At 47.4% G+C, this 27385-nt stretch overlaps 1 long non-coding RNA gene across 1 annotated transcript; it reads right to left on the reverse strand.

Annotated features, from left to right (window-relative positions):
• Positions 1-296: 296 nt before the first annotated feature.
• On the reverse strand, positions 297-6675 carry LOC114102593 (uncharacterized). The gene is made up of 4 exons (XR_011707894.1): positions 6423-6675; positions 3664-3759; positions 1942-2002; positions 297-1414 (listed from the first exon to the last, which is right to left on the reverse strand). It is a non-coding gene; the product is annotated as an uncharacterized lncRNA (long non-coding RNA).
• Positions 6676-27385: the final 20710 nt, after the last annotated feature.

The following is a 27385-nucleotide window of genomic DNA, read 5'->3' on the forward strand; positions in this document are numbered from 1 at the left end:
AGGAACTAAAATTTTAGATTTGTTTCACTAAAATTAATTTAAATCAAATTAGGCTCCTGTGACAAGCGTCAGAGCAGAGCTTTAAACCTCCGGTCCACTTCCGCAGGACCTGATTACTGGATGGTTCTACGGCTAACTGCCCTCAAGGGCCTTTGTCTTATGAAAGTGGCAAATGTGGGTTTGGCTGGGGTCGAGCCCTTTGGGCAGCACTTACTTTCTCTTTCGTTTTCTCCCAGGCCCCCGGTCTGCCTTCTAAATGCAAAATTCCAAACTGGGCAGGGAGACACCCCCAAGAAGTCAAACCCAATTCAAAGGGCTGCTGCAGGCTGCTTTAAATTTGAGGAAAACACACCACACTCAACATTGTCAGATGGGGCCCAGCCAGAACAGACTCTCACCAGCTCAGCACCTCCCCGACGCCGCTAACTCACACACTGACGGTAGACTGTGCCCCACTCCTTCCGATGATGCCAGAGCTTTGCGAAGCCAGGTTCTTAAGAGCTATAGTGATAAAAAGCAAGGATCTTCTGAAAATCCATGAAGTCCAGGAAAGGAGGGCAACGGTATCCAGTCTAATTCCAAAAAAGGATGACTCGCTTGGCAGGCACTGTGTCACTAGTAATGTCCCCAGCCCTTCTTATTTTTTATTTTGAGACAGGGTCTTGCTAAGTTGCTGAGGCTGGCCTCAGATTTGCAATCCTCCTGCCTCAACCTCCCAAGTTGCTAAGATTGCAGGTGTGCGCCTGTACCCAGCTAAGCCAAGGTTTTCTTTTCTTTTTTTTTTTTTAATATGTTTTAGTTGTCAATGGACCTTTATTTTATTTATTTCTATGAGGTGCTGAGAATCGAACCCAGTGCTTCACACATGCTAGGCAAGTGTTCTACCACAGAGCCAAAATCTCAGCCCAAAGTTTTCTTAAATTTTACCCCCCTTTTTATGTGTGCACACCCACATAAGGATTAGACCCAAGGTGCGTAATCACTGAGCTACATATTCAGCCTTTTTATTTTTATTTAGAGACAGGGTCTCACTAAGTTGCTTAGGGCCTTGCTAAATTGCTGGGGCTGGCTCTGAACTTGCAATCCTCCTGCCTCAGCCTCCTGAGCCACTGGGACCCCCTTCTTTTTCATACCTCGTTGAACATTATGCCCCTCAGTTTTTCTAACCCAGAGAGTTCAACAACTTGCTTTATGAGGTGCCCAACCAGTGAGTCCTGAGCCTTCCCAGCAAAGTGTCGCTAAGGCAAGAAGAGAAGGAGTCTTCACCGGAGGGCTGGTTCCACACGAACTGGGCTTGCCTAGTTTGCCATTGGGAGTTATCTCAGTTTTCCTTTGGGGACCCTGAGAAGAAGGATTGTTCCATTCGCCTCCTCGGTGGCTGACGCTCTCACACCACCACCACTTATTCCTGGTCCTGAAGGAAGGCAAAGAGGGCTGATTCTGGTAAGTGACCCGCGGTCTCCGTGGTAGACAGTAAGAGTCCCTTGTATGCACAGCCATCCCTTCCAGCCCTCTAGTAGCCCCTCTCCCCTCACCTGAGGTCACAGCAAGTCTATAATGCCACCTGTATAATGACATTCTTTTCTATCCCAGGGTTCTCTGCTCTCTGGCTACCACCTGCATAAGGAACTTGAACCTTTCACTTTTTTTTTTCCTCCATTTTGAGCCTGGAGATCCCTGGGAAACAGCTATAGTATACAGTCTGTGCCTCATTGTCCTTCTGTGTCACCTAGAACCTGAGACCCAGATGAGGGCCCACCACATCCACCCCTCCTCCAACAATGATGGAGGCCCTCAAGGGTGTTGACCAGCTTGGGGTGGAGGCTGGGAGGGAGCTGCCATTGCCCGCCCCCCGCCCACCCCAAGGAAAGCCAGCCCTGGGCAAGGGCAAGCCACCAGGGGCCAGGTTTCCTGAGGCTCTGCCTCTCATCTGTAGCTTACCTTGGCTGAGATTCAGCCCCTTTTCTTAGTCTCTTCTGTTTCATCCTGGAGGGAAATTCGTCTTCTCCACGAAAATCAAAGGTTTCCCCAAGAAAGAAAGAAAGAAACGAAGAAGGAAGGAATGAAAAAGAGAAGGGAGGGGGAATTTTGTTTAAAAAAGAAATAAAAAGGCCACTGATGACCTTCTTATCCTGAGATCGAATGACTCTGTGGACAGCTCTAAGGGGTTTCTCAGATTGTCTTTGCTACATATTTTTGGACAAATTCTAGAGCCTCCTTGCACTTTCCGTCCCTTAGTCTGGCTCCTTTCAAGGGATTTACTAGGGACCCAGCAACATGTTAGGTGCCAGGGATATAAAGATGAAGAAGGCCAAGTCCCTGCCCTCAAGAAACTTAAGGATGAGATAAGAACCAGAGTCATTAAGGGAAAAAAACTCTAAATTTCCTCCAGGAACACAGTGGTGAAGTCAGGCAACTCAGGAAAGAGGATGAAGCCCAGGAGATGGACCCCAGCTGTCCAGGAGCATTGGATGTGCTGGAAGGGCATCTTAGGCAGCAGGAAAGCATGAGCACAGGATGGACACGTGTGATACACTCAAGAATGAGCTAAGGAGCCCAGCACGGTGGCCCACTCCTATAATCCTAGCAGCTCAAGAGGCTGAGGCAGGAGGATCATGAGGTCAAAGCCAGCCTCAGCAACTTACTGAGGCCATAGGCATCTCAGTGAGACCCTGTCTCAAAATAAAATCAAAACACACACACACACACACACACACACAGGCCCACACACACAGTGCCCAGCATGTGGCCCAGTGGTTAAGTGCCCCTGAGTTCAATCTCCAATACCAAAAAAATTATATATATATATATATGTATACACACACACACACACGCACAGATATATATATATATATATATATATATATATATATATATATACACTTTTTTTTTATTAATGAATGAGCAAAGGGCAGTTTGTCAGCCTCTCTTCCCTCATCTCTAGACCTCCTCCCTCCAACCCATCTTTACTCTGAGCCAGGGAAATCTCTGTAAAACACAGCTCTCAAATCCCTTTGGTGGCTACTCCTAATTTGGTTTGAAGAGCATTCCACAGTCTGGCCACCGTTGCCCTCTGACCAGTCCTTGGTAGCCATCCCCCCCTTCCTACCACCAAGCCTAGTTAAGTCTACATGGCCCTCCAGGACAGCCTGGGGTCACCTCTGATGACAAGTCTGTCCCACCTCTCAAGACTGGATTAGGCATTTCTCCAAGTGTCCCCTAAGTGTCTGTAGCACACAGCAGACTGCACCGTGATGGCCTAGTCACTTGTCTCTACCCTACAGAACTGCCCACTCTGTGTGGAGGGGCAGGGGCAGGGGGGAGATCAGGATCATGGGAAAACCTTAAATGAAAGACATGAACTAAGGGAAAAATAATAAATTGAGTTAGGAAAGAGTAATGAAAAACAGCAGAGAAAGAGCTTGCAGTGGGAGGCCCTTAGAAGAAACACCCAGACATCTGTTGGCTAATGATTAATATCGGGTTTCTTTGTCATTTTTGCTTTTGTGTTTGTTTTAACCAGGGACCTCTTTGACATTCTGGTGAGGACTGTGGACCCCACAAAATAATAATATTAAATACATCAAAGACAAGATATTCAGTAATAACTAAAACCACTTATAGTAAAATATAGTTATCTGAATACTAATACATTATACTAACCAGGCTCAGTGGTGTGCACGTGCAATCCCAGCTACTCAGGAAGCTGAGACAGGAGGATCGAAGGTTCAAGGACAGCCTGGGCAACATAGTAAGACCCTGTCTCAAAAGAAAAAATAAAATGAGCTGGGAGTAGATCAGGGGTAAAGCATCCCCAGTATATATATATATATATCTGCAATACCTTTCACGTTAATATTCTAATGTTTTATTACTTCCATTCATAATTAAAGGAAATTCCAAATTTCAGTTTTAAGCTAACAAAAAGTAAAGTGTTTTCTCCGTCCACATTCAGAGTCCACAGGTTAGGGATGCCTACCCAAACCATCTGATTGGCAACTAGGTCCTTGCTAACTTTTCTTGATGGGAGAGGGGGTAGTACAGGGATTGAACTCAGGGGCACTGGGCCACTGGGCCACATCCCCAGTTCTATTTTGTATTTTATTGAGAGACAGGGTCTCAGTTGCTTAGTGCCTCACCATTGCTGAGGCTGGCTTTGAACTCACGATCCTCCTGCCTCAGCCTCCCAAGCTGCTAGGATTATACAGGTGGGCACCACCATGCCCGACCCTTGCTAACTTTTGCCAGAGCAATTTCAGGCAAGTGATAGGCAAAAGCCACCATGAAATAAAGTGTTGGGTGGATGAGAAGAGAGGAAATGCAGGCCGTGATTCCAGGGTCCTCTCTCCAGATATTTTTGTGGCAAAATGAATGCAAAGGCTTGGAATAGCTTGAAGGAGGACAGATGTCAGGGCTATAGAAATAGAAGAGGCCATCTCCTGTGACCCCAAAAGTCATGCTAGGAAAGTGTCCAGCTCTGCTGGACCCTCCTCAGGAGCAAGGCAACAGATCAGGACAGGGAGTCATTAGCTCTGCTGTTAGCCAGGAGGGGAGATTGCAGGCCTCAGAGCCAGATTGCAGGAAAGAAGCAACAATCAGTGCCACCAGGTTCCTTTTCTCTGAAAAATAACTATGTTGCGGGGAGCAAGACACGTGAGTCGGGAGTCGTGGGTTGAATTTGGAGTTGGTCTGAGATTTCCAGTCTCTGTGGGATACAGGTTGGAGAAAGGACCATGCAAAGAATTCTCCTAGTCTACGGGAAAAACAGTCTCCTAGGGACCTGCTCTAGATACAGCCTTTCTTGTTCAGATGAGAGATGATCTCAAGTTAAAAAAAAAAAAAAAAAAAGCTATTGAAACTATTGTTTGGGTTATTTTTTTTTTTTTATTTTGCTTTTCTGTATTAAGATTCAACACTGTCTGCAGCAGGTGACAGCTAAGACATCTGATCCTAAAATAAATAAATAAATAAATAAATAGATGTGCATAGAAGAGACGGACACAAAACTTGACAGTATTAATATTGCAGATCAGACCCAACAGCTATTAAGACACAGAGCACATCCAAAACAAAAGTAGAAAAGCGTTGGTTTTCCTCATAACCACCCTTTTCTAATCAAGGTCAAAACTGAAAGCTCATGACAGTCCATGAACTCTGCCTTGGAAGGCTTCTGAGAGCCAAGGAAGGACGGCTGTGTAGACATACAACGTCCTCTTCAAATCCAAACCTTGGGTTCCCCTCAATGGGGGGATTAAACTGCTAGAGACCTGCCCTTGAGCCTTGTCTCCTCCCCGGAAATGACTGTAGATCTGTTGGCTAGTTGACTTCACTCAGCCTAACCCAGACAAAAGATAAATCAAATTAAATGTCCCTTGACACAAGAAGCAGAACTAGTGCAATACAGTGGCTAAGAAAAGTCTGCAGGTCGGGGGAAGCCGGAATGTTCATGCAGTGCTTTATACTCTGAGCCTGGAGCTCACAAGGGGTCTCTGGGCTCCGGTGGAGCCTAAAGAACAATTACAACGTGATTGAGCATTGATCACTGGACGTCCCTTATCTTGCTTTTCTTTGCTTTTCTGTGCAAGGAGTTCAAAGCCCTTTCCTGGAGAGATCCCGCCCACCCCACAGCCTCCCAGCTCTGCTGTGAGTTCCACCAGCAAACAGCCAGACCACCCATGGGTCCACAGGTTGACCCCATAGTGAGCAAGTAAAGGGATTTTTTCAAGGTCACCCAACAGATGGAAGCCAAGCTTTCGGTAGCACTACTCCTAACCTTGTGCCTTATCGTCCCTGGCACCCTATCTCAACCTGCAGGTTCCAGGGAAATTGCATAAAAGCAGCTCCCTTCCAAGAGTAATCAAGGTTGTCCCTGGTGAGGCCATCTGGAGTTCTCAGAAGACCTAACACAAAGATCAAGGGGGGAAAAAAATCACACTTTCCAAACCTAACAACTCAGGTTCCTAATGCCCCATAGAAGAAACCAGAGTTACTGCTCCTAAGGCTCTCAGCTTGCAGGTGACTCCAGGTTTCGGGGACCAAGCGAACCATAGATTCTCTCTGTGGTTCCCAGGCACCTTGTGGGTTAATGGCCTCCCCGCTCTGCGCTCTCTGCTCCATTTAGTAATCAGTGTGTTCTGCAAACAAGACAAGCTCAGGCTTTTATAAGCCCAGCCCCAAGAAGGGGCAATGGGACTAGACGGCTCGGAGAAGTGGATTTCGGGAGGACTTGGCTCAGGCTGGGCACAGATGGTTTGCATCTGCACAGGGATCCTGTCCCTTGCCTTGAACTCTGACTCACCAGCCCACACCAAATCAACTGGGCATGGCAGAGTAACTGTGGAGCGAGGGCCTGAGAAACAGGGTTCTTTTGGAGCCATAGGACAGCTGAGCATGGGAGGGAAGGAACAGGTGCCATTACTCACCTGGGGGTCCCACATTCTATCGTTTCCCCCCCTCTGGGTCTGTTGTTGTTCATTTTCTCTGAAAGCCAACCAGAAGCCAGGGCGCCCAGAGGATTTCACTCCCGTGGCCCGGGCTGCCTGTGGACCCCTCACATCTGCTGCGGATGTGGAAGCTGCTTCTTAAATCCGCCTTCTGTATCTATGGGCTTTGCTCTTGCCAAGGTCACCCAGACTATGTAAAAATGCCCACAAGGTCCTGTGGGTCAAGGCCTTGAGTCAAACTAAAAGAAAGTACAAAAATAGATGTTAGCTACTGCTCAAGCGCAGGTGCTGGGGACACCCCTGTGCTCAGCTCCAAGTGGCAGCAGGCTCTGACCCACCCCACGTATTCACTTGAGTACGCCATCAGCACTTCACCTGGGCCACAGAACAGAGGAGTCCAGTGGCCAAAGGGAACCAACCCTGTTTCAACATCTGCTCTTGTGAAATAAAATACTTCCCTGGAGACACTTGCAAAATGATTACTACATATGCATTATGGGATCCTTTCCAAGGAAGAAGTGGGGCAGGAAACTCCCATCCTGTCTTTGCCCTCCCCAGGGCACATGGCCAACGGGCTCCCTTGCCTCCTTAAGGCCCCGGTCAAGTCCAATGTGCCAGTCGCATGTGGGGGGTGGGCACCCCTGTTTACCTCTCTGCTCTCAGGAGGTGGAGAGCGGATGGAGAAACAGCTCTTCCCAGTTCAAGATGCACATTTAGCAGAAATCTCCTGCTGCCTTAGTCTCTGGACTCCTGCCCCATCCAGCCCAGCTCGTGACCAGAAGTTCCAAAGCCCCTCCACACCTCCTAGCCCCAGGCTCCAGCGAGAGCCAGAGCTCCCCCCTCTGCTGAACATCCACCCTGTCGGTCATGTTCCCACGGTGCCCCAGAAGCTCAGGAGATCTTCTCAGTCCCAAGGACGGCTAGCTTCTTGGGCTTCAGATCCCTGACACCCAAGGGACCTCACTTCATGACTGTTTCTTTTCTGCATCTTTGTTCCAGCCCTGAACACATGCAGTTCTCCCCATCTCAGGGTGCGGGTGCTGGGCGGAGCCAGGGGCCCCCTCTGAACTGCTTCACCTCCCTCCTACCTGGGTTGTCTGTGGCTCAGTCACCTCCACCTGCCATTGGGCTCCCCAGCACCCATTCCTTCCTGACAGGCCGGGTCAGGCCCACCTGCCTGACCTCAGCCAGGGACACCGCTTCTCATGCACCTTCAAATCTGAGACCTTTCACAGCTTGGTAACCCCGCCCCCATCCTCCCGATGTCCCTTTCTGATTTCCATGGCACTCTGCCCTCCAGGGCTTAATCCCAGCACGACACTTCCCTCCGCCTCCTTTACTGGCTGTCTGCCAAAGGTCAGAGTAGGCCATCGTCCCTCCCAGGGCTGGTGTTAGTCCTCGCTCTTGCACGTGCTCTGACATATTTCTTGTTCCTCCTTGCCTGTACGACAAAGCGCCAGTTCAGTATCTGGGCCTTAGGGTCTCTCACAACCTACCAGGCGACACCCCCTCCTACTCCCCGCTTCTACTCTGACCAGCCCTCACCTCCTCACTGGACCACAGGTGGGGATGCTTTCCTCACCCCCAAGGCTTTGTGGGGCCCACATCCCTCCTACTTCCTTCTTCTCTACCCAGATCCTACTCCTCATTCAAAGTTTAGCCAAACTCTCTTCTGTCCCCACTTGTGTTATTAATGCATAGAAAACAGAGAAGGCACCGTACACTCTTGGGCATTCCTGCCAAGCGTGTGGTACCCATATGGAAGCCAAGCAGCACTGAACACACACACGAGGTGTTAGGCCAACACATTTCTTAAACACACACGTGACCTCTGCTGCTTTTAATCTTGATGGTCACGGCCACAAGCAAAAATGTGACCCACAATTTTGTTCAATTGCTTTACAAACATCGTGATAATCCGTCTATTGTCATATCGTTTTTTTACTGCACAGGTTCACGTGGACAAATTCATTTAAAATAGAACCTATTTGTTTCCTCCTCCTTACTGGTGGGGGTTGAGGTTAAACGGTCATTAGTTAATAGCAGTGTGTCACATTTGGCTGTCCTGAACAGGAGGGGACAGCCTTATACCTTTGTAGTGATTTATTTGGAGATGCTACTGGACAGGTTTTTCCTTAAAAAAAAAAAAAAAGAAGAAGAAGAAGAACATTTTGTAAAAACATCTAAATTTAAACACTCAGGACACACCACATCCCAGGTCTAAGACAACACGGGTCTAGCTTACTGTTAGTTAAAATAAAAAAAAAAGTACCTGGAACAAGAAGCTAGTGTCTTTCTTGCTCATCTTGAATTAATAACTTATCCAAACTTTTACTCTCATTTCACACATTGAGGGAAGAGCAGCACACCACATCTGCTGCTGTCCCCCGGGACCTGTCCTCTTTAGTACAGAGCTCTCTGCTGTTTCAGGGAGCCGTTGCCCAGCGCCTTCCAGCTAGACACAGCCTGTGGCGGTCACTGACCAAGAAGATGTCGTGTGCAACTCCGGGAAGTGTCCACAGGGAAGCAGAGCCGCCTCCCCTCCCACTTCTCCTTCCTGAGGGTGGAAAACTGCTGAGATCTCAGCCCCTGCAGGCCTGGGGGCCGCCCGTGCAAGTACAGGAGAGGGTGGGACCAAACTGAAGGAGCTGGGGCCTTCGCTCCTACAGAGCAGCCACACTGGCCCTGCCACACCGGCCCCAGTGCTCATTTCATAAAACAGAAACATGGCTTCTTGTCACACACAGCTGACCCCAATCTTACCTCAGAGACCTACCTGAGAGTCAAAACTTACAATTCGATTCCCAGCATCCAGAAAGTCCAGAGTGAAATTCGTCCAGTGCATACAGCTTTGCTTCAAAGGTCCACGCAGAGGTGAGCTCCCGTCTTTGGGCATCAAACAGATCCGCCACTCTTTTCCATGAAACAGACTAAAATTAGTACTGGCCTCTTTCCCCAGCTCTGTTCTTCTGTTGGGATTTTCTTGACCGAGATGAGAGAGGCTGGGTGGTGTCGTGTGCAACGTGTGCAACGTGAAGCAAGAGAAGCAAACTTTAACCTTCGTCTCTGAACTTTGTTAGCCATGTGACCCTCGATCAATGGCATTCTATATCCAAAAAGTGGTTTGAATAATCTCCATTTTAATCATCAAAGCCTTCTTGAGGTTGTGGTAAGAATGAAGTAAATGGCCAGGGTCTGACATGGGGGTGGGAGAGGGTGGTTTCAATAAAAGCTTGTGAAACCTAAAAGAAAAAAAAAAAAAAATCCCAAACCACAGAATATACAGGTCCCAAGTAAATGACTCCTAATCAAATAATTAGCAATGTCTTTTTTTAAGCAGAGAGAAAAACTGCTCTTCCTAACAGGCGGTGGGGACTTTCATGCAGACCCGGAGGCTGAGGCTCTTGGTTTGCAACTTTAGGGCTGAGAAGTTTAGCTCCCCCCCTCAGAGGAAAGATTCATGGGAGTGCAAGTTAAAGGGCGTGGCAGCATGTCCGCAAAGATCCCCCAACAATGCATATTCGTCCCCCACAGCCACTGGCAGGCTTCTTCCCATCCACTGTGACTTGCTTTGACTGACAGAATTCACAACATAGCACTGTCGGATTTCCAGGTCTAGGTAAGAGGCCTTGCTAAGGCCGATCACCAGGGAAAGCAGCTAAGGTCAGACAGCTGAGTGACGACTGATCTCGGGAGAAGTCACATGGAGCAGAATCAAGGCCACCAGTCAAAGCACCCAGACCTCAGACAATGACCCTCCCAGAGGTCCCAGACCCAGCCAATCCCTAGATGAATGGACCACAGTGGCCCCAGCTAACCTCAAGGATAGCAGAACATCCCGCAGGATTGTGAGGAATAATACAATATTGATGCTTTAAATCACTGGGTTTGGGGATGTTTTTTTACACTGCAGTGACTGACTGATTCAAGAGGTCCTCAGTGGTTCTTAGACACAGGAAGGATACAGGATCGCCATCTCAGTCCTCCCTCCAGTCAATTCCCAACCCTGTGACCTCAGTCTACCTACAATGCCAGCCTCTTCGGCTTACAGATTCTTTTATCCTGGCATAGCCATACTTTTTTTTGTTATTGTTGTCTAATTAGTCATATGTGACAATAGAATTAATTTTAACACATCATACATAAATGGGGTATAATTTCTCATTCTTCTGGTTGTACACATGTAGAAGAACACCAGTCATGTAATCGTGTATGTACATAGGGTAATAATATCTGATTCATTCTACTACCCTTCCTACCTCCAGACCCCTCCCCTCCCTTAATCCCCCTCTACCTAATCCAAAGTAACTCTATTCTTCTCTAGCCCCACCTCCATTGTGAATTAGCATTCACATATCAGAGAAAACGTTGCCTTTGGTTTTGGGGGATTGTCTTATTTTGTTTGGCAAATCCAGCCATTTACTGGCCATGATTTCATCCTTCTTTAGGGCTGAGTAATATTACATGGTGTATATATACCACATTTCTTTATCCATTCACCTGTTGAAGGGCACCTAGGTTAGTTCCACAGTTTGGCTATTGTGTGTTGAGCTTCTAGAATCATTGATGTGGCTGCATCACTGCATTACACTGATTTTAAGTCCTTTGGGTATAAACTGAGGAGTAGGGTAGCTAAGTCAAAGGGTGGTTCCATTCCAAGTTTTCTGAGGAATCTCCAGCCTGCTTTCCAAATGGTTGCACCAATTTGCAATCCCACCAGCAATGTATGAGTGTCTTTTCCCCCCACATCCTCACCAGCATTTATTGTTGCTTGTATTCTTGATAATTGCCATTCTGACAACAGAGAAGGGAAGCCCAGCCATAGGTAACGGTTTTAGTGTGTCCTTTGAGCTCACATTTATTATTCTTTTGTATTACCACTAAAATGGCAAGGGAGAAATAACAGCAGGGAAGAACATGAAGACAACCCCAATCCTAGCAGAGAGGTCCGGGTGACTTTCTCCCATGGATAGGCCCTGTCAATTGGCTACAGTTAAATTCCTATTTTCCACTCCTAAGTGGATTTCTTATGATTAAACTCTGTAGTAAAAATAATAATGGCCAACATTTATTACCCTTGTCCCATGTGAGGGCTCAGGGCCAAGCATATAGCATTTAATTGTTAACAACTCCATGAAGCAGATTCCTTTATTTATCAAACATTAATCAGCAGGCGCTCTTCCAGGTACAGCATGCAGACACAGACCACACAGACCCCGATGGCCACTCAAGCCAAGGTGGCAACAGAGGACCTGGAGGCGGGCCGCGAGGCTTCGGGACACCTCAGGAAGGCAGAGCCGCCCTGGTTTGCTGCTGTTTAGAGACAGGCTGGGAGGGAGGGCTCTGTGATTGTTAGCACCATCCTGCCCATTTTACAAATGCAGAAACGAAACACAGAGTCACTTGCTGGAGATGATACAGCAAGAAAATGCAGAGTGGCAGCCCCGTCGGGATCTGCTTGACTCCAGGGCACATCTTCCCCATCCTGCCCTCCTGCCTCACGTTTAAGATCTCCAAGCTATGGAGGTTGGAAATTGCACGGGGCAAGCTGTCCCCATTTCACTCCCCCATCCACTTAGAAGAGAGAAATAGGCCAAACCCCTACGTCAACAGAGCAGTTTGAATGAGCATGATGCCCTTGTGACTCCGAGAATCCTTCCCCTTCCTGTGAAACACATGACCACAGTAAAGCATTTGGGCAGGGGGACACCCAGTCCCGGCCCCAGCCACAGTAGCTTCATCCTGCGGGGCTGCAGCAACTACCCGGGCTTCCCTAAAGTCGAAGCCATTGACTTTTCTCTTGCAGAAGTTGCCAGATATTTCCTCATAACTGATCACTTAAAGAGGACGGAACAACAACGTCATAAAAACATCAAAGAGAACAGTCAAGAAACAGTGTATCTGTAAGGGTTAAGATGGTCCAGGACAACCTGACACCTGGTGGTATCAAGTCTGATGTCGGGGAAGGTGGCTGGGAGCTTTGGCAACATGACGTCACGAGCACCGTCGCTGCCAGGAAGCAGGTGGCCATGACCCTTGTGCGTTCAGTTTTAAAACTTGCTAAAAATATTTTATCAGGGTAAAACCTCATTAAAATTCTCTAATGTAAAATATCTTTAATAAAAGCCATTTTTTTAAGTTGCTGATCACCAAAGTTGAAACAAAAGGGCCTCTATGAATCATCTCTCTCTCTCTCTCTCTCTCTCTCTCTCTCTCTCTCTCTCTCTCTCTCTCTCTCTCTCCCCCTCCTTCCAAAGCAGAGGACTCCCAGATTTTCAGCTGCCAGCCCCAGAGACCCCAGAGGTCCGACTGTTAAGAGCACCAATTTCCGACCGAGGAATCACTTGCAGAGACTGAAGGGTAACTGACATCACAATTTATTGCCCCCAAAACAACCTTCTCAGCTCAAAGCAAAACCATGATTACGGGTGAGAAAGACACCCCGATCCTTCGCTGGCTGTGAGAGAGTGATTTACAATGCGTTCTCCCTCCCAGCAGAAGGCTCTTGGCAGTCACAAATACCGGTTTTGTGTATTCAGAGGCAAAGCTCAGAGGAGCAGAAGAGAGTAGAAAGGACATTTTGCATGGGAAGTGTGCCTCTTTCCGCCACATTGATTCCGTAAAGTCACAGCCCGAGAGCCCTTGGAACCCTCCCCATTAGGGAAACTGACTCGCGCCATGGTGAGGACAAAGACGGGCACTTCCTTTTTTGCTTTTTTTTTTTTTTCTTTTAAGTAGTTCCCTCTCCACTGAAATCTCCAGGTGTCTATTTATGGCTTACAGGAAGAGAGAACCCCACCACGCAGCAAAAAAACACTCACATGGCTTTAAAATGCAGAACAACATGGACCCAGCCCCGCTGATGGGAGACAGGCGATTGGAAATAGTATGAAGTTCCTGTCCCCCAGGGAGCCCGCAGAGACAGCGCTTAAGAGAAACTGGTGACTCTGTGCACACTTTCCTGACACCACCAGGAAGAGCGCTTTGGTGAGGGATTCAGGAGACAATGGGCAATGAAGTGGGAAAGTCAAAAGAAGCCAGGGGCCGAGCTTCAGAGGAACCACCTAGAGGGAATCTGCCGGTGGGACCTTCCTGGCATCCCCACCCAAGTCAGCATATTTCTAGAAGGTTCAGGACCAGGAATCCACCGAGCCTGCTCCTAAAACCTGGAGGGCTCTTACATACATTCGATTTTCCCAGTTGGAGCAAGTGCCCCCAGTGCAGACACACGAGACTCAATTTCCTCCCAAGTCCAAGATCTCCTGATAGAATTAACCTTTGGAAATTCCCTCCCGGGGACTGGGAATTAGTCAGCTTTAGGGGGATGAGGAAATGGCTCTATGCTGAGGGAGAAATGAGTCGGATCAAAGTTTTCCGCGTGAGTTTTCTTTAGGAGATAGGAAGGTGTACATCCAGAGTGGGGAACGTGTGGGACTCAGAGCACAAGGAAACCCAGGGTTCAAACAGTCTGTCTTTGAGCAATGATGGAAGCTCTGACTCTTACCTGGTCAAAGGTAGGGATAATTATGGGGGTGACTTGCTATAAATATGACCTGCCGAGATTTATCCAAAGTGTCAGGCACAAGGCCACCGCTATATCAGTGCTCTATGCAGGGAGCCCCTCCCGTGTTTTGAACCCAGGGTTAGTTGCCCTAAGCCCAGTCACATGACCATCTGGGGTCAGCAGGACAGAGCAGCCATTGGCCATGTTGGCTGTGCTGGTCCTGGTCCTGAACCTTCTAGAAATATTCTAAACATGAGAAGAAAATTAACTGTCTAAGGAAAAGAAATCGATTATTCCCTATCAAGAAGACCTGATCGTACGGGAGAAAAGGAGGAAGACAATTGGAAGCCACCAGCCACAGGCTGGGGCCTTGGAGAGGATTGTCAGGCATGGAGCAAGACACCAGGGACCTTTGAATTTCCGGGAAACGAGAATCACTTTTTTAGTACAAGTATGTCCCCCCCCCCATCCCAAATTGCCTGGGTGTACTGTTGTAGAAATTTTATTTGCTATTTAAAATTAAAACACACTTGGCATCTTGTTGTTTTCATTTGCTAAATCTGGCCTCCCTTGGTCATCTTTTTATGTAGAAAAAAAATTGTCTGAAAAGTCAGTTGGCCCACATGAACTCCAGAATGTCCCTCGTTCCTGTCCCTAGACAGAATCAAGACCCTGGGGGCAGAAAGAGTCCAGAGAGACATAAGTGAGGGGAAGAACAGAGACAGGTTGGGATGATGGCTGGGAAGACGCAGCACAGCATGGAGCCCGCCTGGCTGGGGAAGAAGGGACAGGAAAGGCCAGAGGGCTAGCAGGCAGCGGGAGGGTCTGCAGGAAGGATGGCCGGCAGGCAGCCGCCAGGAGTCCCTCACTAGTTTCAAGATTCGCTGAGCGCATAAGCACCAGAGATGATTTTCTTATGATTTAGGAAGGAATGTGAAGCTCATTTCCTGCCACCAGGTGCTGGGGAAAAGGCTGTCGTCTGCTGCCCCTTTCCAGGACCAGGGTGTCAGGGAGCAGGGCTGGTCTTCCTGGCAGCAATTGCTAAGCCTCTCAGGGCACCAGGGTGCAGCTCAGGTTCCAGGACCAACCAGAGGCAGAGCTTTCTGCACCTGGGCGATGGCTTTCTCTTGACACCTTATTGTATTCACCACAATGGCTCCGACTCTCCCCACCCCAGGAAATAAGTCCACCACCCCCTGCTGCTCCCACCTCCTGGGCCCCAGGCAGGTCCTCCTGTCATCTGAGATGTAAGTCACACCTGGGAGCTGTCAGCAGCCATTTCCCTTCCCCAAACCTGCGCTGAGGCTGAGCAGGAAGGAGGAGGAAATGAATACAATAACACTGGGGCAATGGGATCATCCCACGGGAGTCCACGGTCACAGTCACCAGTGAACAGACGCTCAGAGAAAGACCTTGACACCTCCCGAGAGCAAAGTGCACCTGAATACAAGGTGGACCAAGTGGATTTGAAAAGGCACCGCCTTCAGGCTCCCTGGGCCACAGGGAAGAGCAGCAACTGGTGACGTCTCCACTTTCCCCACTCGATGCACAGAACAGAAGCTGAACCCAGCATCTGCGCAGGACAAAGGGATCCCGGGGCCCCGGCAGTAAGCAGAGGAGTGGTTTGTTAGCCATGAAGAAAACACCAACGCTTGAATTTCCTCCTTCCTGCTGTGGGAAACGCGGAACTGAGGAAGCCCATTCCCCCCACCCCACCCCACCCACACACATCATAGAGCGGAAGCCAAGTCTGAAAGTCAGGGAGGAAGGTAGTGGAGGAAATCCCAAGGTCAGAGCCAAGGTCTGGGGAAGTCCGATCACTCCACGCGTCTAAAGCAGGAGGTCCAAGGTGCAGAAGAAGAAGGGGCTGTGAGCTTAAGAGACCCTCCTGGAGTTAGCGGGGTGCAAGTTAAGAGAGGGCAAACGGGTGAGGGGCCAGCCAGGCAAACACGAGGGAAAGAAGGAAAGGAGTACGTGCTAGAGGTTAATTGTGGCCGTCAGAGACGAGTGGCTACAAGGGGGAGATTCATTTAAAATGAACGAGGCATCGGTTGCGTTTTATAGGTCTTCCTAGACAGCAAGATCAGAAGCCACAGGGGCAGATGAGGAACGGCTCCTCAGAAACTTCCCGACCAACCCTGGAGCCGTACGCCCACCCTGAGTCTGCACATCCAAGGAGCACAGAGGTGTAAAGGTGCCAGGGGACCAGGAGAGGAGAGAGGTCCTGCCCAATGCGCACACCTCGGGGCCAGTCTGACACCAGGGGGTGGTCCCAGGGACTGGCGAGGCCACAAGGCCCTGAGGATTTACTTGCTGGACTCCAGAGATTGAACCATTTGCTCTTCCCTGGGATCACAAAGTGCCACGTCACACCACTTCAGTCAACACCACGCAGCACCTAGGACGTGGTCCCTTGAGGTAGTGATGAGGTTCACACTGCGACACAGTCCAACAGCCCACTCCTCAGAACACAGCTCCACACAGCAACCTGTGAGCACGCAGCGCTTGAGTCCCATCTCACCATCACCATCCTCAGAGTCAGCTGCTGCAAAGGATTCACGCTGGCAATGCCAAGCCTGGCTTGGCATGGACGCTTCTAGAAAGCATGGAAGCTTCTAGAATCTGACTAGGGAGTTAGGATGGGCCAGCCTCTGAATCTGAAGAGTTCCCGCCCGCCTCTGGGAAGGCACTCTGGATGCCCCAGGCGTAGAAAATCACTTACCCTTGGCGTGTTTTGTTCAGCTTCCTAATATCTCAATTGCTTGATTTTTTTTTTTTTTATTCAGAACTAAGAACTTGGTCTCATTTATCTTGATGCCTGCCACATGGCCTAATGAAAGCTCCATCAAATTCCTGCCTGCCAGAGTGGAGGAATGAGAAGACAGAGTTCATTTCTCACTGTGGAAACCGGCCCAGAGATAAAGATGTACCAAGGAAAGACAGAGAACTCAGGAGGGAGGAAAAACAAATGCTCCACATCTGCAGGCTAGGAAGGAAAGAGGGACATGGTGACACTTTCACTGCTTGGGAGTGCAAGATGGCACATGCTGGGCTGAGGACCAAGCGATAAAAGGACACACTGCCTTGCTCTTATGTATCAAAGCTTCCAAAGGCCAGGAACTAGAGATGTATAAGACCCTCTAGAAGGAGAAGGCACGCCCACAGCTGTGGTCTCGTAGGGCCTCCGAAGGCTTTCCCTGATGCCACGATGTCAATGAGCACAACTGTTCACCAGTTGATTGCCACCTGGTGAAGAAGGCCACCAGAGTGAAGGAAGAATACGGACAGGAACCCGCCTCCTCCTCCAAAGAAAAGAAGCCGAAGAAGTTCAGGTGATCCCCACAGTGTAGCGCGGAGGAGAGGGTCACTCCGAGAAGACTCAGGGCGCACAGCAACGAGCCACAGGGCCAGGGGACTCAATCCCAAGCTGCATTCTGGTCCCCACTTTCTTCTCTGAAAGAAGGTACCCACTGGGACTATCTTAGAAAATTTAAGCACAGACCCAGTGTGGCCAAAAAGCCTCCTTCTTCATCCAATTGTCTTCCCACCTGCTCAAAAATGTACCCATTTCCAGCTTCTAGAGTAGGGACAACATGTCCTTTTTGCAAGATTCCCTGCCTCTGAGTGAAGGGCAGGCTCCTAGTGGGTACTGGAGGCCTGCTGTGTGCTGGGGCGACGACAGTTCAGCTTCGTCACTGCCAGAGCAAACTGGCCACGTGAGGAAGGGGCTCTGTCTTCTCTCCATCAGATGTGCCGGCCATTCAGGAGGAGCAGGGACGTCACAGGCCTCATCCCAGATGTGTGACTCTGCAGGACTGGAGGCCTTTGCAGTAGGACTACTGGGGCTGGGGAGAGACTGAGCCAGGCAGGGGGAAGAAGGGAGAGATTCCAACGTGTGTTGTGTGCCCAGAACTGCCCTGGGGCTGGGCCGGGAGGGAGAAAAAGATGGAGCATCCCTCCCTTTGGCTCCGAGGAGGGGCCAGAATCGGAATCACTGTTCTATCCAGACACCATCATTAAGATAGTCTTGGCTGACCTGGAGGTCAGACTCCCCTTGTGGGCCAAGCATGCTTGACCATAGAGAGTGAGTGGCCTTGGACTTGGAGAGGGCAGGACCGCCTCTGCTCTGCAGGGCAGGGATCCTAGGGAAGGGGCCTGGAGAGTCCACCATGAACACAGAGAAGAAGGGAAGAGGAACTTCAGGGTCTACTGGAGTGAGGCAGACCTGAAGTCAGGTTCAACCCACCGCAGAGCAGGGCTAGAGCATGCAGCCCGTGCACACCACAGGTGAGCCTGCAGAGCCATCAGCCTTCACTGGGGCTACCAGAAATTCTCCGGGAACCCTCTGGGCTTCTTCCAGCCTGGACACCTGGGGCTGTCAGAGTGACTTTGAACATTTTAAGACATGTGACCCTACTAACTGATGAGGTAGGGCGCTCCAGCTACTCCAGGTGTGCTTTGTACAACCATCTATGTTCTCGGGACCGACCCTACTGACACCCTTGAGTTGTGTTTTTGAATTGTGGGGTGAGAGAGAGCAAGATCATCCTGAACTCAGAGGAATATTTCCAACCAGGAGGCCCACAGCTGCTGAAAGCCACAGCCGAGTCGGAATGGCCCCTGGCATTTTGCCAATAGTATTGGTTGAGAGGCAAGCCATTAAGATGATGCTGGATTGATTCGGTTGTATATTAGACCTTTATTGTCCGCCTCGGCCTGCTACTTTGGAGTTCTCGCGCTACTGTGGAGTTCTCATGGGGATTCCCGGAGAGTTCCCATTGGTTGGGGAAGTGCGGGAGGAGGGATTTCCGGAAGAGGGATTTCCGGTTGTTGGTTCCTGGAGGAGCCGCGTGGCATTCGGGAGAGTTCCCGGGGAGCGTGTGTGGAGTGTGCTCGTGGAGTTCAGAAATAAAGTTTGTTCCTGCTTCAGTGGCTCGTGATTTGTGCCCAGCCAGACTGCGGCACACAGCTTCCTTTGTTTAACCTGACCCCTGAGGTCAGCAAAACAAGTCCCTGCCAAAGTGACAGTTCCAACATTCAAACCAACCGCCTGCCAGTTTGGATCTGGAAGGTCCCTAAAGGTCCAGGTGTTCAGGTTTGGTCCCCACGGTGGTGCTATTGGGAGGTGGTGGAACCTTTAAGGGGTCCTTGGGTCATTGGGAGTGTGCCCTCAAAGGAGATTGTGGAACCCTGGTCTCTTCCTCGTCCTCTCTTTCCCTCCCTGGCCATGAGATGACAGGTGTTGCTATGCAGCACACTCCATAACGATGTACTATCTAATCACAGGCCAATCAATCACTGAAAACAGTGATCCAGAATAAACCTTTTCTCTTTATAAGTCAATGGTCCCAGGTATTTGTTACAGTGACAGAAAGCTGACTAACATCGACAGAGAAAGCTAAACACAAGCTCAGCGCCCAGTTTGATTCAATTCGGCATGTTAAAATCTTTCCCCCAACCTGATTTCTCCGGCTTTATTATATATGATCAAGTGAGTTTGAATGAAACTGTCTCCAAGTCCTCATTTTTATTTCATACCGACAATATTATTTTTATCAAGCTCATACTTCAAGAAGCTTTCTTCTACTCTGACTTTCCTGAACCAGGGGAAATTATCTTGTTCCTTCCCTTGAGTTTGAAAGAAAACCTTTCCATAAGTAATGTTTATCAGCGGCACAATTTCTTTTGCAAAAAAAAAAAAAAAAGAAATCTGCTTGACATAGAAAGAAAAAGAATACAAGACTAGGATAATAGAAAGACATCGGGAAAGCTTAAGGGGAGTTGGTGTCTTCAGCAGTCTTAACCCCTATGTTCTTTGCTGGGGACAGTGACCAGCTGCAATGGAGTATGGACACTTGGTTGGATTCCTGCTGGGCTGGGCTTTAACCCTCTCACTTCAGGATCACAGGAAGATCTCTGAGACAGGGGGAGCCAGGATAGAGACAATAGTGTACATACATATAGAGTTTCTAGAAAGAATAAAATTTCCAGAAACAGGCTCTTGTGATGGCTGAGGCTGACTGGTTTGAAATCTGTAGGACCAGTCAGCAGGCTGGAAACTCAGGCAAGACGTGATATAGTCTTGAGGCAGAATTCCTTCACCCCAGACCAAAAACAAAAAATCTTGTTTCTCTTTTGCTCTTTTTTGGGGGGGCTGGGCTGGAGATCAAACCCAGCCTTAATGCATGCTTAACCAAGGCTCCACACTCAACACCGAGAGGAGTGATTGACTTAACAGGTAGATACTGTCACTCGGTCCACTTGACACATGCAACTACCATCAGGACAGGTTGGAGAGTAGGAAAAGGGGATTCCAGGGTCCTGCTCTTGACCACCCCTCACAGGAGTAGTTTGATATCTTCACCAGTTGCCCTGGTCTCCCGCCTGAATGAGGTTTCAATAGAAGCCTATCACCAGCTTGTGGCTGTAGCTGCAACTCCCTGCTGCTCTGTAATGCAGCCAGCAAGGGCTGCCAGGAGGGGAACTGCCACAACAGCTCCTGTTTGTTGAGAATCTGCTGGTCAATATCAATGAAGCCTCCGTACCAGTATTTAAAAGATAATAGTTCTGCTAGTCCAGGAGCAAAATGCTTGCCTAACATATGCAAGGCCCTGGGTCTGATCCCCAGCACTCAAAAACAAATAAAAAAAAACCCAAGAGATTTAAGAAGAAAAAGATAACAGTTCCTATTTACCCTTTCTGCAGATGGAAAAACTGAGGCTGCAAAATATCAAGTGGTTGATCGGGCACCATCCATGTAATGACTTAGGGAGCTGGGCTTTAAACCTTCCCAGGCTCTTTGCATAGCACTGTGGGGGCAAAAACACGTGCTAACTAGAGGTCGATGTGGGGATGTGGGTTGTCCTGGTTTAGGTAATCTGCAATAGGATGCCAACACTAAGCACTGGGGGTTATAGCCAGAATTAAAACAATAGACGAAGTTTCCGTTGTTAATAATTCCTCCTATAACCAAAGCTCAGCCGCTATTGACAGAGTTAATTTTCCAGTTTCTGATCTATGAATCTTTGGTTTTATTTTGATCCCAACTCAAGTTTCCTTCCAGTTCCATAAGTTTCATGCTGAAGTTTATAATAGAATGCAAACTATGGTTGATACCCTCATGCACATAACTCTCTATTAGCAGTGTGGTACATAACTACAAATTTATCAGCATATTTTGCTGCTGTATTATTTTGAATGGCACCCACCTTGCCCCCAAAGCAATAATACTTTGATTGCAAACTATTTCCCTTACCAAATATACTTCTTCCCACAGAGAACTGCTACCATGGAAATCTGTGCAATAGATTCATTTTCGTGGCATTGCATATCGAATTTGACAACATAATTTTGACATTTGGTAAAAGTACATCTTTGCCTACATCTTCATAAGGAGACTTGCTTAATAGCGTTTTCTTGAATGTTCCTACAGTACATATTTTATGATGACATCAAAAATGGGGGAGTTGTCTTGTTTTCGGTTTTCCTCTCTTGTGTTTTTGGACACCTGAAGAAGGAGTTTTTACAAAGTTTAAAAAGGCGCCGGAAGGAAGGTTCTGACTTAAAAAAATAATAAAAATAAAAAGATTTGCTACTCCATACGGATTCAAAATTATCAATTCAGTAATAATGCCCAATTCCTTCTTGCAGTACCCATAGCCACATACATTCCTTCACGTACTCTCTGATGCCAAGTTCCTTTGGAAAGAGCACTCTGAATTGGATTCACGAGAAACAAATTGGACTTATTTCACTCCAAGAAATTGGAACCACATATAATAAAATAATGCCAAATTATGCTTGGAACTAGGATATGCTTGGTTCCGATTTCTTGTGACAAAATAGTTCCAGATTACAGCTGAAGTGTACAATGTGGAATAAATCCTTTCTTATTTTTAGACATTACAAATATCTCTAGCATTGTGTTATAGGGAAAAAAATGTTCTTCACTTTCTGCTGCAACCTCACCCTATTACTATTCCCTAAAGGATAAGATTTTATATCAAAGGATACCATTCCACAGGTGCTTACCTACTGAGGTCACAAAAAGACCTTGTTATAAAATGTTTTCATAATTCATACCAAAGCTTGAAATCCAGGTAGTTTCATTGTGAGACTCTGGTGAATTCCTTTTAAATATCTACTGAACTCAATGTTAATAGCTAACTATTGACAAAATAATCTGTTATTTTACTCTCTATTCAAATGAAATTGCCTCAAGGTTGCTTCTATTTTCATCTCCTATGTGAAGAGTGCTGGGGGGAGGGCTGCTTCTTGTTCCTTAATGAACAAGACATCATTTTAGTCCATCTCTCTGCTCATTCTTTTGCATGCAAATAGATCTACTGTTCTATTAATTACTCAGAAAGCATATTTTAATCAGTCATCCTTTGAAAACATCTATCACTGGAAGTGTTGATATGTTCAGTCTACATATCCTGACTCAATCTCTAGTATTTTTTCATCATTACGTTGAACTCAAACAAAAGACTAAATAGAAGTGATAGCCTCCATTGGTTTGGGCCAAGATGGGCAGAGAAGCTCCTTTGACCATACATGTGTTAGGGGCAGTGAAGGGGTGCCTTCTCTTTTCACCCTCTGGATTCATCCATCCATCCATCCATCCATCTTATTTTCTTGGTGAATTTCAGGATCATGCCTAGCATCAACTGAGCATTCAAGACAACAAAGAATGCTTGTTCTTTGTCAGAGTGATGAAAGTCGGGGGTGAGAAAGGAGCCACTGGTGCCTGTGTAGAGGATGAGCTCAGAGGCTGGGGATGGACAGGATGGATCCAAAGGCCCAGAGAGAGAGGATGAGGGCCTGGACCAGGGCGGGGATTGGGCCGGTGGGGAGTAGGAGACAAACAGAATTGGTGGCTCTTCGTTGATCATATATAGGGGACAAGATGAGGAAGTGGGAGGATAATCCATAGTCACTCCCAGATTTCTACCTTGAGCAACAGGTGAACTGCAGGGTTGAATACTTATTTAGGAAACAACATGAGAATGGGGAAGCATTTGTGGGGGAAGCCTGGAAGTTGGATTTTGGATATGATTTGGGGGTAGCTGTGAGAATTCCAGATAAATTATCCAGTAAGCAGTAGGGTAGAGAGAGAGGTCTCGGTTAGAGATACAGGTTAGGGAGTGTAGCATTGAGGTGGTGTTAAAAGCTTTTATCTAGAGAGAGAGTTTGCATGGGGGGGGGGGGGAATCAGCTTGAAGCAGAACAGGGATTCAAAGGGTAGGTAAGGAATAGATGCCCATCAAAAAAACAGAGAAGCAGCAGTTGGTGAGGAATGGGGTTTGGGAAGTAAAGGAAGAAGACAGTTTCAAGAAGAGGAACCTGTCAACAGTAGAAAAAGCTGAGAAGTCAAGAAAGTGATGGGTCCGAGCAGGGTCTATGGGATCTGGCAACTTGGAGGTTGGTGATGACCTTGGCAGAAAACAAATTTCAGGGAGTTGAAGGTGGGATGACAGATGAGGTCATGGACACAGTAGTTGAAAACGAGCTGTTCTAGAAATCTGGCCATGAGAGGAAGGAGAGAGGTCATGCAACCTATTTAGAGGACCACACAGGGTCGTGCCAGGATGTGCGCCAACAGAGAGGCACCTTGACCGTTAAACAAATGCCTCTACTGTTAAGCCAACACCTAAAATCCATTGCCGGGCAGTGAAACTTCTGTCATGTGGGTGCAGGATCTCCCTGGTGATATGTGAATTGCTACAACAAATGCACCACGCACCAAACTCAGGGTCTCCCAACAGACATCCTTTAGTCATCTCTTCATCTCATGGTGGAAGACTCTCAGGTCAGAAGAGAGTGACTAGCTCAAGGTCATGCACAGAAGTAGCTGGTAAAGAAGCCCACTGCAGTCCTCCACAGAGAGTTTTCCAATAAGGAGAAAGGTTTTTGTTCTGACACAATTATATGAAAATTGAGAAACCCTAATCAACGGATTTCCTTCATGGACCTCATCACAACGTGGTCATCTCTCTCTGTGTAAAACAAAACCATCTCTTTTACTTCCAAGTTATAATTGCTTTGTGGGTACCAAATTTTAGGGCAATATAATTTTCCCAACTCCTCTCACTTCTTTACTTAGCTCATTCCTGCCCTAGTTAATATAAAATGAGAATATCTGCACACTGCTGAAGGAGGAATTTTTCTGATTTGTCTGGCCAATATGCTGCAAAGTTTCCAAAGAAGAATGCCTTCAGGACCCAAATGGAGGCATGAGTAGTCTTCTATGGGTGCATTTTAGGTTTCAAGCGATGAAGAGACATGTACCAAACCTGTAACCTGTTTAGTTTTCTGGTCCTTCTTTACTAGTTCCTGCTCTCAATTCTTTTAATCAGCTATGCTTAAAGCCCTTTAGAACACCGTGTGCCAGGCAAAGAGAGTTGCCCTCCACAGAGGAAAGAGAAGTCACCTAATTTCAGGGCAGCTGATTTATTCCATACAGAAAAACTTCTTGGTTTCCCCCCAAAGTTATCTTTTCTCTTGTTATTTGGAAAGCACAGTAATTTTCCACTTATTCTCCACTGATGTAAAACAGATTTGTCTGAAACCTAAAGAAAGCTCCATTTTGCATTGGCGTTTCTCTTATTTATTTATTTTTTTCCCCTAGTAGACCACTACAATCGCTTGGCTATGCACGCCTGTATTGAACTTGGCTCTGCACTGTATCACACTTGCAAAAATGTTCTTTTCTAGACGTGGCGAGAAAAAGCCTCGACAAGCTGAACTAATACCATCTGCCTCTCCAAAACGCTTTAATTGTATTGGCAAAAAGAGCATTTCTTATTTTTTAAAGCCAACTGTAACTGGATTGTTGGAGCAGTACCGTTAAAAGGATAATGACAGTGTTACCCTCAAATAGATTTTCTTAAAATAATTGCTTTCCCCTGTGAGGGCTGGCAGGGTATCTGTCAAATTCTGTTGGGGTCAGCAGCTTCTTTGATGCTGCCCACCGGAAGTTTGTCTTCCTGACTCCCTGTCTTTTTCTTATCGACACTCACCTAGTTTTAGTTACCTATTTACACTTGGGTTGGTACCTGTGTCAAAGTTCAATTTTTTTTTTAATGGTGCATAGGTAGCTTTCTCAATGGATCAGTCCCCCCAATTGATAGGCTGACAATCATCATCTGCACCTTCCACCTGCATATCTTGGTGAATCCGGGACTTGTGGCAATGACCTGGGTGAAGAGGGGGAGGGCTCCAGACTCTGCTGGGAGAGGGTGGAGTCCACACGGCCCAGGCTGTGCACCTAGGCTGTTATCCTGGGGCTGGAGAGAGGAAGGCTGGGTGTGTGGTGCTGCTCGAGGCTGTGGATGTGAAGCCACAGGGGACTGGAGCTTTTCTCTGAAAAGGGAAGGCACCAGAACAAGGAGAAGTTCAAGCCCTGAAGCCAAAGGTGTTTATTTGGCAGAGAACTGCAGAGAAGCCATTGAGGGAGAAGAAGAGAACTTAAAGAGATTCCTGAGACAGCTACGTGCAGATGGACAGGGCATTTTATAACCGACCGCCTTTCGATCTTCGGACCAGGAGGAAGCTATTTCAGGAATCAGTTTATGTAGGAGAAAAGATTGGAATCTATATTCGTTGTTTTATTTTATGCCCCAATTCAAACTACTCCCTAAACTGTCACGGAAGAGGCTGGATCTCCATGAACACGGGAGCTCCACAGTGGTGCAGATACAGTCAGAGGCTGGAAGGCTTTCGCTGCATTTCCTTGACGTTGGACTTCAGTTCAGCTAATGTCATTGGATTGACAGACCACCTTGTCAAACCCACCCAAAGTTATTAAACTAATGGTTTATATAATGGAATAGCAAGTTGTTCTCTCTTTGCCTCTGTTTAGAATTACATTCTAAACACAGGATGGAGACGGCGAGCACTTGGTTTCTCCCCTAAGTGATGCATGGAGGATGGATGAAGGCAAATTGAAACACTTTTCCGCTATGTTACCTTCTCAACCCATTTGTTTACAATTTATCAACCACTTATATGGGTTACAAAGAAAATCCACCGCGATTTATTGCTTGGAGGGATGATGCACAGAATTGGAGAGAGAATCACTAATAAATTGATGGAGAAGTGCTTTGTTAATACAGAGAGCTATTGAAATGTGTAACGAGAAGTAGCCTCTTCAAGGTCACTCGCCCAACAAGTGACTAGAAGTCAGGATGCCTTACTCTTCATGTATCAGACCTACAAAGCCTGAGTGGAGTGCGCCTTTAACCCCACTTGGGTCCTCCAGAAGGGGTTCCTACTTATTTCCAGCTCACAAAGTAAAATAAGAAATTGACCAGAGCTTCTCCAGCGTCAGTTTGCAGCCAAATCACCTGGGATCTTGGTGAAAAGAGAGTTGCGATTGATAAATCTGGGGCAGGATCTGAAATTCTGCATTTCTAATAGCTTCCAGGGGAGGCCAATGCTGCTGGTCCAAAATGCTGCTCCTATTAAAAGCAGGAGGAGAAGCACAGAGACTCCCTTAGCCATTAGGACTTGAATGTCTGCCCTGAACCCTCTCTGAAGGAAGATAACATTGTTAGCTAATTTGTTTAGGGTCCAAGACACAGAAAAGAAAGCACCCAGGTGGGGAATCCCTGGAAGGCAAATAGAGATGTAGAATGGGAGTTTAGGAAGAGAGTGGGGCTGTGAAGATGTGGAGAAACGATGACATACACGGGTCAAGTGATGGCATTAGTGCAGATGGCACTGTAGGTAGTTAAACCCATGGATGAATAGATGCAATAGACAGGAGACCTCCAACTACTCAGCTCAGGTCCATCATCATTGCTTGTCTATGCAAAGATCATTTTTAATTTTTAAAAAACTCATTCATTCACCTATTCACTTTGTCTCCATTCTCCCTACCTCGAGCAAATTTCCAATGTGTTTGAGGCAGATCCTCTCATTTTGGTAGTGTTCTTACATAAGGTATTTCCTATTTCATGTGCACATTGTTTTTCTGGGTTTCTCTCATTGAGGTGTTACAAGCATATGGTCAAGTGAAATGACCTTAATTAGGAAGGTTGTTGAATTTGCACAGATGCGCACACCTAGGTAAACCAACACCCAAGTCAAGACATAGAATGTTTTTCGGCAACTCCAAGCAGGTATTTTTAATTTACGCAAGTGACATCATGCAACAGAGATGCCTGGGTTTCTCACCTCGTTCCACCGCCCAGTGCTTTCAGACTTGTGGATGCTGCTCTGTCTACACATTTGCTTCCAATTACTTCACACTGGCCCCCATTATGCATCAGCGACATTTCATGTGACCTTTCCCAATAAAGGACATCAAAATTGCTTCCAACTCTCTTCACTACAAATAATGCTAGAAAGGACATCGCCATTTGTGTTCTCTTATGGACCCATCTAGGTTGTTATTTTTTTCTGGAACATAACCAGGAGAGATGCTGCTGAGCCA

The sequence above is a fragment of the Marmota flaviventris genome, chromosome 6 (genome assembly GCF_047511675.1).
Source record: "Marmota flaviventris isolate mMarFla1 chromosome 6, mMarFla1.hap1, whole genome shotgun sequence".
Taxonomy (NCBI): domain Eukaryota; kingdom Metazoa; phylum Chordata; class Mammalia; order Rodentia; family Sciuridae; genus Marmota; species Marmota flaviventris.